Below are 10594 nucleotides of genomic sequence, written 5' to 3'. Positions count from 1 at the left end.
GGACATCAAGAAAACGGAGTCTTATACATTTATATTACAATTAATAACGATTAGTAAATTTGAAAAATATTTTTATACGATTAGATAACTAATATAGAAAAAATTGAACTGTATAAATGACTTTTATTTGTTTCTAAATCCAGATTTGCTTAGCTTCAGCTATCCTAGGGCTTCTCCCACGGTCATTTTCTCCCCAAACCTGTTCAATTTTAAATTCCCAATCCAATTTCTTTTGCACTCTTGGACCACGTTTTCTCCGCATAATAATTTTAAATGCACCAATTCCAGATCATGTAATAATACCCTTAGTGAAACTTTAAACTTTTTCATAAAAGATTTCTTAATGTAATTAGGTATCTGCCGAACTAGCCTTCAAAATAATTCAGTGATAAATGAGACTGCAATTGCAATTTGACCTGCGGTTCCCCGACCTTTAAGAATTGGATTTTCAGCGATTTGGGACCACCGATCTATAAATCTGCACCACCCGTCACTTCCTTTTCAACTGCAACACTGCTTCTCCATTCCTCTCAACCATGACTCTCAAAGTTATCCAAGTTTGTTCGGTGGCACCACTTCATGAACGAACCCTTGTTCCAACCTCTCTTCCACTAACCTTCTTCGACCTTTTATGGCTTCGATTTCCACCAGTTCAACGTCTCTTCTTCTATCCTTTCCCACACCCAACCTCTTCATTCCTTCACTCTCTTCTTCCCTCTCTCAACCACTCTCTTTCCCTCACTCTCCAACACTTTCTCCCTTTCGCCGGCACCCTCACATGGCCCTCCCACTCTCCCAAACCCATCATCAACTATCTCCCCGGCGACACTGTTTCCTTCACCGTTGCTGAGTCCGACCAAAACTTCAACCTTGTCTCCTCCCACCTCTGTGAAGCATCACAACGTCAAGATTTAGCACCCCACTTGGCCAATTCCCATGATAAAGCATCTCTGTTGGCTGTTCAAGTCACCGTGTTCCCAAACGCTGGCTTTTGCATTGGAGTAACCACACACCATGCAGCTTTCGACGGAAAATCTTCATCCATGTTCATCAAAGCATGGGCCTATTTATGCTCTAACCTTCAAAACCCTTCAACACCAACACCATCCTTACCTCAGCATCTTACACCTACGTTTAACAGATCATTGATTAGAGACCCTTCTGGACTCGCTGAACTGTACGCGAACCAGTGGATGAATCATAACGGTTCGAATAACCGAAGTCTCAAGGCGTGGGAATCTCTCACGGAAACACCGGGTGATGGACTCAAAGGTTTGTTCGAATTGACCCCTTCACAGATCAAAAAGCTCAAACAAAAGGGAAACTCTAAGGTGAAAGTGGCTGTTCATCTGTCAACGTTTTCTGTTACGTGTGCGTATGTGTTAGCGTGTTTGGTCAAAGCGAACAAAGTGAAGGAAGAAAATGTGCTGTTCATATTTTCTGTTGACTGTAGAATGCGCTTGGACCCTCCAATTCCAGCCACGTATTTTGGAAACTGCGTTAGAGGGCAATTTGTTGTGGCTTTGACTAAGGAGTTGGTGGGAAAAGATGGGTTCGTTTGTGCTTTGGAGGGGATAGTTGAGGCATTAAATAGGGTGAAGGAAGAGGGAGTGTTGAATGGAGCAGAAAGATGGGTTTCGATTATGCATGATCCTGGGAAGAGTAGAGTAATTTCAACTGCTGGGTCTCCGTTGTTTGAGGTTTATAGCATTGATTTTGGGTGGGGAAGACCAAAGAAGGTGGATATGGTATCCACAGACAAAACAGGAGCGTTTTCTCTGAGTGAAAGTAGGGATATCAGTGGAGGAATTGAGATTGGATTGGTGTTACCAAAGAGTGCGATGGAAGATTTTGCTACCATTTTTGTTCAAGGACTTGATTTCCTTTAAAGGTTAAGTTTCATTGTTCTTAGAAAAAGGCAATCTTTCCGTCTGATTATGTTGGATACAGCACTTTTACCACTGATAAGAGCAAATATATCTGCTCACTTTATTTATCTGTTACTTTAGTTTGACAAATAAATGAAAGTTGCTGCGTAGAGAAAATTAACTTGTTCTATGTTTTAGGAAAGTTGATTCAATAATGCAGTCATATGGCATAGATAGAGACTCTCCTTTATTTGGTGATACTAATACTTTAGCCTAAAATATGCTTTTGTTGAATTACTTTTATTTTTCCACGTTTTGCAATGAATAATGTTTGTCGTCTTCTGTCACTATTCGGAGAAAAAAAAATCCTTCTAGTTATATTGCCTTTTTTTTTCTGAAGAATTTGAATGGAGTTGGAGTTAGAGTTGGAGTTGTAATTAGTTTCTTAATTATTTTTAACATAAGTGATTTGATGAGTATTAGAGTATTGACAGAAAAAAAAAGTTATAATATCTTTATCTCCATCTTTAAAAGAAAATAATAAAATTCTACTTTAAAATAGGAAAAGTAATTAAAAAAAGCTTTGAAAGAAAAATTAATTTCATCTCTTAATTTTTCTTCTCAAACACTAAACTAATATAAAAGAAAATAAAGAAACTTTGGTATGTCCTACTAAAAAAATGACGTGCATCATTTATAACACGAAATGTTCGATATGATTTTTCTTCTTACATTCTCTCACTTAAAGGTTTTGATTAAAGTAATTAAATCTTTACAGTGTATTTTATTCTTCGATATTATTAGGGGTGATCATGAATTGAATTTTTAATGATTCAATTCACATATATTTTATACCCAAATAAGTGAATTAGATTTTCGATCCAAATCCATTTTTTAAGAAAAAGTAGATTGATTTTTTTTAAAAAATCCAGATCCAAATATTTGGATCAAGTTTAAATCCATATTCAAATATTTGGATCAAGTTCAAAATCTAGATCCAAATATTTTAGCATGGGATGGACTCGACTGACTTTCGGTCGGGGCCGATCGAATTTTGGTCGAGCTCGACTTGGTCGAATTCGGTTAGATTTTGGCTAGGGCCGACTCGGTAGAATTTTCGCTGGGTGGACTCGGCCGAACTTTGGCTAGGGTCGACTCGGCCAAATTTAAACGAATTTCGGTCGGTGACAATGTGACCAAATTTGGGCCAGAGCCGACTTGGCAAAATTTCAGTCGAGATCGACTTGACTGGATTCAGCCGAATTTTGGCCCGGGCTGATTTTGCCTAATACAACCAAATTTTGGCTAGAGCCAACTTGGCAAAATATGGCCACACTTGGGCCAAGGCCTGATTAGTCAAATTTCGATCAGGGTTGACTCCACTAAATTCGTCGATTGGGACCGACTTGGCTGAATATGGCTAATTTTTTATCACGACCGACTCAGCTGAATACAGTCAAATTTTGTTCGGGACTTACTCGACCGAATACGGCTAAATTTGGGCTAGGGCCGACTCGACCAAATTTTGGTCATGGCCAACTCGACTGAATTCAGCAAATTTAGGTCGGGACTAACTCGTCTGAATACAACCAAATTTGAATCGTGATCGACTCTGCTGAATACGACCAAATTCTGGCTAGGACCAACTCGACCAAATTTTGGTCGAGGCCAACACGATCGAATTTTGACCGGAGCTGACTCGACTGAATTCGAGCGAATTTCGGTTGTGAACGACTCAGTTGAATATAGCCAAATTTCAATCGTGACCGACTAATTTGAATACGGACAAATTTCACTTGTGATCAACTCATTTGAAAACGACCAAATTTTATCCTAGGCTGTGTTAGCCGAATACGGCCAAATTTGAGCCAAGGCCGACAAGGCCAAATCTCAATCGGGGCCAACTCGATTGAATTCGACCAAATTTTGACCGGAGCCAACTAGGCTGAATACGGCTAAATTTTGGTTATAATCGTCTCGGCCGAATACAGTCAAATTTTGTATGGGTCGAGTTAGCCCAATGCATTCAAATTTAGGGGTCAACTCGACCGAATACTTCCAAATTTTATCCAGAACGACTAGGCCAAATTTTGATCGGGACAAACTTGACTAAATTCGGCCGAATTCGGCCAAATTTCGTATAGGGTCACGCCAACTCGTTCAAATATGACTAAATTTTGGCTAGTCCGTCTGGACCTTTAGCCTAACCTAACCAAAATTATAAATTGAAAATTTAGATTGGATATTTTGGATTATCCATTTTTAAAATCTAGATTTAGAGAATGGATATCCAATCCATAAAATATATAAAATGTAGATCAGATTGAAATCCAAATCCAATAAAATAAATTTTAAATGAATTGGATTTTTAATAAAATGAATATTAAATGGATTGGATCAGAGAAAAAGTGGATGGGATCATGAAAACTGGACTTTTTGCCCACCCCCAGATATTATTTTGTTATTTTCTTGATAGTATGTCATTGAACAAGTCCATACAATTTTATCAATGCTAATTAGCTTTGTCATAACATTTGTTATATTTTTATTGATGTGAATCTTTTTGTATATTCATACTTTCCTCTTCCACTAGTTCTTGAACAAAGTGGTAGCATATACCTCATGTTTTGTCCTAAGAAAGACAAGATTCCTTGTGATGTGTACTTTAACGGTCATAAAATACAATGAATTTGTGTTGCTTGTGCTTGAGGTATTTCTTTAATCTTTGACCATAGTTAACTACCTTGCAAGCTTGAGTAGTTTCCATGTACTCAACTTATGTAGTATATAGAGCTAGAACATCTTGTAACTTAGATAACCAACCTATTGTCCCTCCTGCAAGTGTAAATACATATGCAACAATAAATTTCCTTTTATTGAGATCATTTGTAAAATCTGAATTATAGTCTTTGACCACTAATTTCGATCTTCCAAAACATGATGCAGCACCTAAGGTTCCTTTGATATATAAAAGGGTTCTTTTAATAGCACTCTAATGTCCCCTGCCTAGATTTGTCATCAATATACTAACTACTCCTATTATTTATGCTATGTTTGGTCTTGTATAAATCGTGACATAAATAGGCTTCCCATAGCTGATGCATATAATACTTGAGACATTTTCATCCATTTTGGTTCTTTGCTAAGACTTATACTTAAGCATAAGTGACAATTGATAAGAAATTCAATAGAAATTGATACAACTATTGGGTTACTCTTTTATTTTATGTGTGCATATGTGATATGAAGGTGAAGGAAATAATGATGTTCCAATGGTGATGATGTTGATTTCTTGAGTTTAGTTTAAGGTTGTGATTGGAACATGTTATAAATTTGTGAATTGTATAAAGGTGGTTAATTATATAGGGAATTTGCACATTGTCTAATTATAATGTTTTGAGTGGGGGTCTCGATTGTGAATTCATCTTAATTTTATTAAACTCATTGACTCATATAGAGAATGAAGTTTAGGTGGTGAGAGTTGAAAAATGTTCCTATGGAAAAATTTGGTGTGAAGGAGCGCATTTTTGGCTAGGTTATAATGAATTAACTTTGTCATGAGAGACTTTTTTTAGACCAAGTAAATTTGGTCGTTCGTGATATTGTACTATGGATTACACGACAGATGCATGATTTTGAAACCCCCACTACTGCCTGGGGTTTTCAAAATCCTGATATTGTCTGTTTGTTTGTTTCATACATTTTAATAACAAATCCTGAAATAAAAGAAAAATTATAAAAGGTAAAGATTGTTGATTTTAATATTTATAATTTATGCATATAATGCTTATAAAAGAAACAAAGAACAAAGTCTAGAATTTTAATATCAAACAATGTAAATCACAAAGCATAAAAGTTAAAGTTAACAAGTCATTACAATGTTATTTGTTTTAAATCAGAAAAATAGATATAATAAAAAATTAAATAACATCATTCTAATGCGGTGCTTGATATTGCTCATTTGGTTCTTCATTACGAACACTTCCTTGACCAAATACCTTGTAGCTCAACAAGTTCATAACTTCTCTTGCAAACATTTGCGAGAAGAGAGATTGTTTAAGAATAATTCTTTCTAACTTCAACGAAGAATAATCATGAGTTGATTTCAATAAACACACCTTTTTTTTATTGTTGACCTCTTTGCCAAGATGCAACCAAGCAGAGAAAAAAAACATATTTTTGCACTTCTAAGGTCATGTATGATATGTTGGGTTCGCCAAGCACCTAAAACACAATAATATCTCAAGCTTAGACACAAACTACTATATGGCATTCATAGTGATAAGGAAAAACTGAAGAAACATATCAACATCTTTGCACTCCCAAAATCACATATCTTTAACTAATGACTATAAGGATTAACCTGTGACATGCAATCATGTGTTAGTTTAATACACTATGGTATTATAAAAAATAGATCCAAAAAGTAAACAAAGTCAAAATGATCATTATCATAAGAGCATTATTAAAATCTACACTAAGTACATTGATAGTACACTGATGCCAACATTTGGGAGAATGCTTTATTGGTAGAGTCTAAATCTTAGTGGAAGCCTGAAGCATCAAGCATTCATTGTTTAGGCTGTAGGGGAAGTAGCAAAGTACACAGTGAAAAACCAATCACAGTTCTTCAAAATTAGTAGTTAAAATATTAGAAATATATTTTTGTACCAGAAAATGTTCTTTGAAAAGATCAATGACTTCTTGATGATCAACTTTTATCTTTGAATAAGCATCAATCTCGTTCAGCTCCTAGAAAGGAATGATTTTCGTTCACAAGGATTCTTCTTAACAAAATCATGAAATTGTGGGCCAAGTTCAAATGGAAAAAATCTTTCAACACTCATGCAACAAAAAACAAACTTCATCATATGAACAAAGTTCTATTTCCACAAAGAATGAAAGAAATTTAACACAGAACTAATTATGGATACCTTAAGCCATGTTACAAGTTTAGGCCTTCCTTCTATGATGTCATGTTTGAAGAACTCAGCAAAGGCAATATGAAATCTTTCAACAAATGGAATATATGTGATATCCACCTAATAATACAATCATTTAAAAATTATAGGTTTAATTATTCCTTTGGTCCCTATTTTTGTTCAAAAGTGTCAAATTGGTCTTCCAATTTTTTTTAAGTTTCAATTTGGCCTCAATTTTTGAAAAATTGATGCAATTTGACCCTTTTATTAAATTTCTTGAAGCAAATCAATAATCTTTTATCACACGTACCCACTTATCCGTTGATAGGCTTCAAGTTGAGATGTCCTCTACTAGGTTTCTCCTTTATGTCTTCGTTCGTTGTAACCTAGGTCTTCTAGGCGGGGAGCTTGTAGGGGCATTCCTCGGGTTAAAATATCCTTTTACTTTGTTGTGCCATAATGTGCTCTTTTGGCGTGACTAGAGTGTCCTAGGAAGGGGTAGGGGTGCTTGGAAAGATACCTCAATGCTTAAGTTAGAAGCATGTTACATATGGGGATACAACAATAAAAATGATTCTACCCACATACCTCGTGAACAATGACTATATATAGTACCTGCATGGGCCTTATTTGATGGGTCTAGAGTTTGTATGTTTATCTTACTTTTAGGTTTTGCTAATCAACTTAATTATTTTTAGTCCATTGTTGTTTAGTAGTAATCTAATATGCTTCCAATGTGGACCTTTAACCATAGTCAATGTTGTAAGGTTTATCGAGGTGTCCTCGACTCGTAGGACGGGGTGTCTTCAAGGTATATGTCAAGGAGTTCTCTTCCTAGTTCTATCGATATACTAGCCCCCAAGGTCGAGGTGTTATAGTCAAAATTCTTTTGCTATGTAGTGCAAGAAAAATTCCTTTACCTCGGTGTGTGTTGCTACCCCAGTTAAGGGTGTAACTTTTCCAGCAAGTGCACTGGGTTAGTTGTAGTACAACAAGGTCGTATCCATATGAATTTGGTGACTAAATTAGCAATATATAATCCAACCCAAGTTTGGAAATAGATTAAAACTAAGTTTGAGAGAGGTGATGTTGATTAGGGTGTTGACGTAGGATGTCCCCATCCAGGTGGGAGAACCCTTACATTGAGAACAAGACTCTTTAAACTAACTAAAGTCGTATATCCATGTCTAGTATATGCCAAACATTAGGAGGCTTGATTGGATGTAAACACTAGACCAAATGTCTCTACATCTAGTGCATATGAGGTATGATGATTGGCCAAGTCACCAAAGAATTCAACACAAATTAACTAACCAACACGTAAAACAAGTATACATCAAATATATAATCAAGTGTAGTACCAAGAGAGTTTAGAAGTTACATTCAGTCCCAACTAGGAAGAAATTAGCTACTCATGATGATGTATACAATTAGAACATGGGGTAGCCTTCTTCCTTCCATAGCTTTAGAAAAATATACAATGTGATTTAAAGCTAACTAGGGAGTTTCTCTCTCTAAAATTGATTTACAAAATCAACATATGAATCTTAGGGACATGACCTGTATTTAAGGAAAACCAAGTGTTGCTCTAGAGCCTAGGATCACCAAACTTTAGTATGATTAGGACTCTATAACTAGCTAGAGCCTTAGATATATTCCAAGAATCTAAAAGCAAAAGGATAATTAGTTGGACCACAACTTAGAACCAATTCCCACTCAATCCCAAGCTTGTGTAGTAAGACAAGTGATCAGTTCATCAAACACCAAGCATAAACTAATTCACAAACATGTAATGAAAGCATACTTTGATAAATAAAATAGTACCAATACAAGAGAGTTCAAAAGGGGTTGTTAGTTGGTGAAAAATGGCAAGTGCACCGGTCACACATAGTAAGTAATAAATATCGTTCTCTCTATTGGGACTTATGCAACATATGACAACTTTCACAATTTACGACTCAATTAGACAACAGAGTTCACAAAAACACTAAAAAACTCTTTTTGGTATTTTATCAAACAGTTGGTGTGCAACAAAATTTTAACATAGAATATTTACAATTGTCAAGAATAGATTTCATTCACTTTATTCCCATGCATTCACAAACATATCAATTCCATATTCAAGTCAAAATCAACTCACTATATTACTCAAATCATATTCCTAGTGACTTTGAGCCTATGATAACTCATCAAGTTCCAATTCCTTGAATACTTAACAAGTGAAATCATGCATTAAGTTCAAGAGTCTTAAGATTACTAATTAATCATGTTCTATCTCTAGATACAAACTCCATTAGGTATTCAATTTTAGTTCTAGGTTCAAAAGGCATTTTCTAACACCTGAAGAACCACAAATCATGCATGGGTGGCCAAACCAAAACAAGCATTAAGCATGGAAATCAAATACTAACATGGAAATGGAAAAGTATGTGGATTAACATCACAAAATACACAAGAATTTAGTTCATTACATCTAATCTCAACAAATAGGTTTAGCTCTCCATGGTGGAGAACCTAGGTTTTAGAAATTAGAGATATAGGGAAGAAATGGAAACCAAAGAGAAGATGCAAGCCCTCTCCAAAGGTTCTTGGCAGCTGCTCCATGCTCCAATTACGCCTCCCCTTCACATCAACACCTCTAATTCGTAGATCCTCTCCCTAATCAACCCCAAAAGGGGAAAAACACCATGAATGAAGATTGAAGACCCAAGGAGGAGTGGGAGAGCTTCCCAACACCCCAATCAACCTCCAAAGGCCTCTCTTAGTTGATCTAGAAGAAGAGAAATCGTGGGAGGAAGAAAATATCTTGAACCTTCGTGATAAAACATGTTTAAATACCCATTTTTGACCTATTAGCGTCGTCACTGCCTGGCGTCATCGTAGCACCACCAGGCGCTATCAGTAAAATCGAGAAACTTGCAATTTTTGAAAGTCACCGCTTGACGGCACGTTTCCACCGCCCAACAGCAAGTTTTGCAAATTGAATGGCCCTCGGCCCCACTTTTTTATCGCTCAGCCTTGATAGTGCTCAACCTCACTTTCCACCACTTAGCCTTGTTGCGCTTAGCCTCACTCCCCACTACTCAGTCTTGTGCAGTTTGAGACATTTTCTATTTGAAGCATTAGGCGTGATTCTTTGGTGCCTGGCGTGGGTATTTGACTCAAAATCAAACTTTTGTTTTCCAAAACATGCTCCCTTGGGTTCTTGCTTGTTTTCATCCACTAGGATTGCTCCCTATTCATTTATTTACACACTTAAAAGAGAGATTAGAAGTAAAACAAGCATAAAATAGCTAAAATACAAAATAATATAAAACACACTAAACTTGATAATATAACAAGATAAAAGCTAGGAAAGAGTTTATTTATTCATGACAATATACACACAAAAAGAGGTAAAATTGGACGTTATCAGTTGCATCTTTGCTTCAACACTTAAAAAGATTTAGCTCCCCATGCTAGATGAGAATAATACAACACATGGAAAAGTCATCTTCTCTTTTACCCTCAAGTAATGTTTACTGAGTACCGAGGAAAGTGTCTACAAAAGGGATTTGCACGTGCAAGTCTGTGAATAGACAAGCGTACATGAAAAAGAAGTCCATTTTTGAACCCCCCGGATCATAGCAAACACACTCGTTTGCCTTGCATACCCTCAAGGTAACAACCTAATCCTCGATGTTGTCACCCAAAATATTGACTTGTTCGACCAAGCCCTCCAAATCAGCACCCTAGAAAAACCTAGTGTTGTACTCACGAACATCGTAAGCCACCCATTTGTAGCCAAGAACCTCAACTAGGTTA

At 36.2% G+C, this 10594-nt stretch overlaps 1 pseudogene; it reads left to right on the top strand.

Annotated features, from left to right (window-relative positions):
* The first annotated feature begins 340 nt into the window (after nt 1-340).
* LOC114181002 (phenolic glucoside malonyltransferase 1 pseudogene) lies at nt 341-2215 on the top strand (annotated as a pseudogene).
* The last annotated feature ends 8379 nt before the right edge of the window (nt 2216-10594 follow it).

This window comes from Vigna unguiculata, chromosome 4 (genome assembly GCF_037176805.1).
Source record: "Vigna unguiculata cultivar grain cowpea cultivar isolate G323 ecotype 2 chromosome 4, ASM3717680v1, whole genome shotgun sequence".
Taxonomy (NCBI): domain Eukaryota; kingdom Viridiplantae; phylum Streptophyta; class Magnoliopsida; order Fabales; family Fabaceae; genus Vigna; species Vigna unguiculata.
The sequence above is the reverse complement of the archived record's forward strand: the minus strand, read 5'-3'. Positions and strand labels throughout refer to the sequence as shown.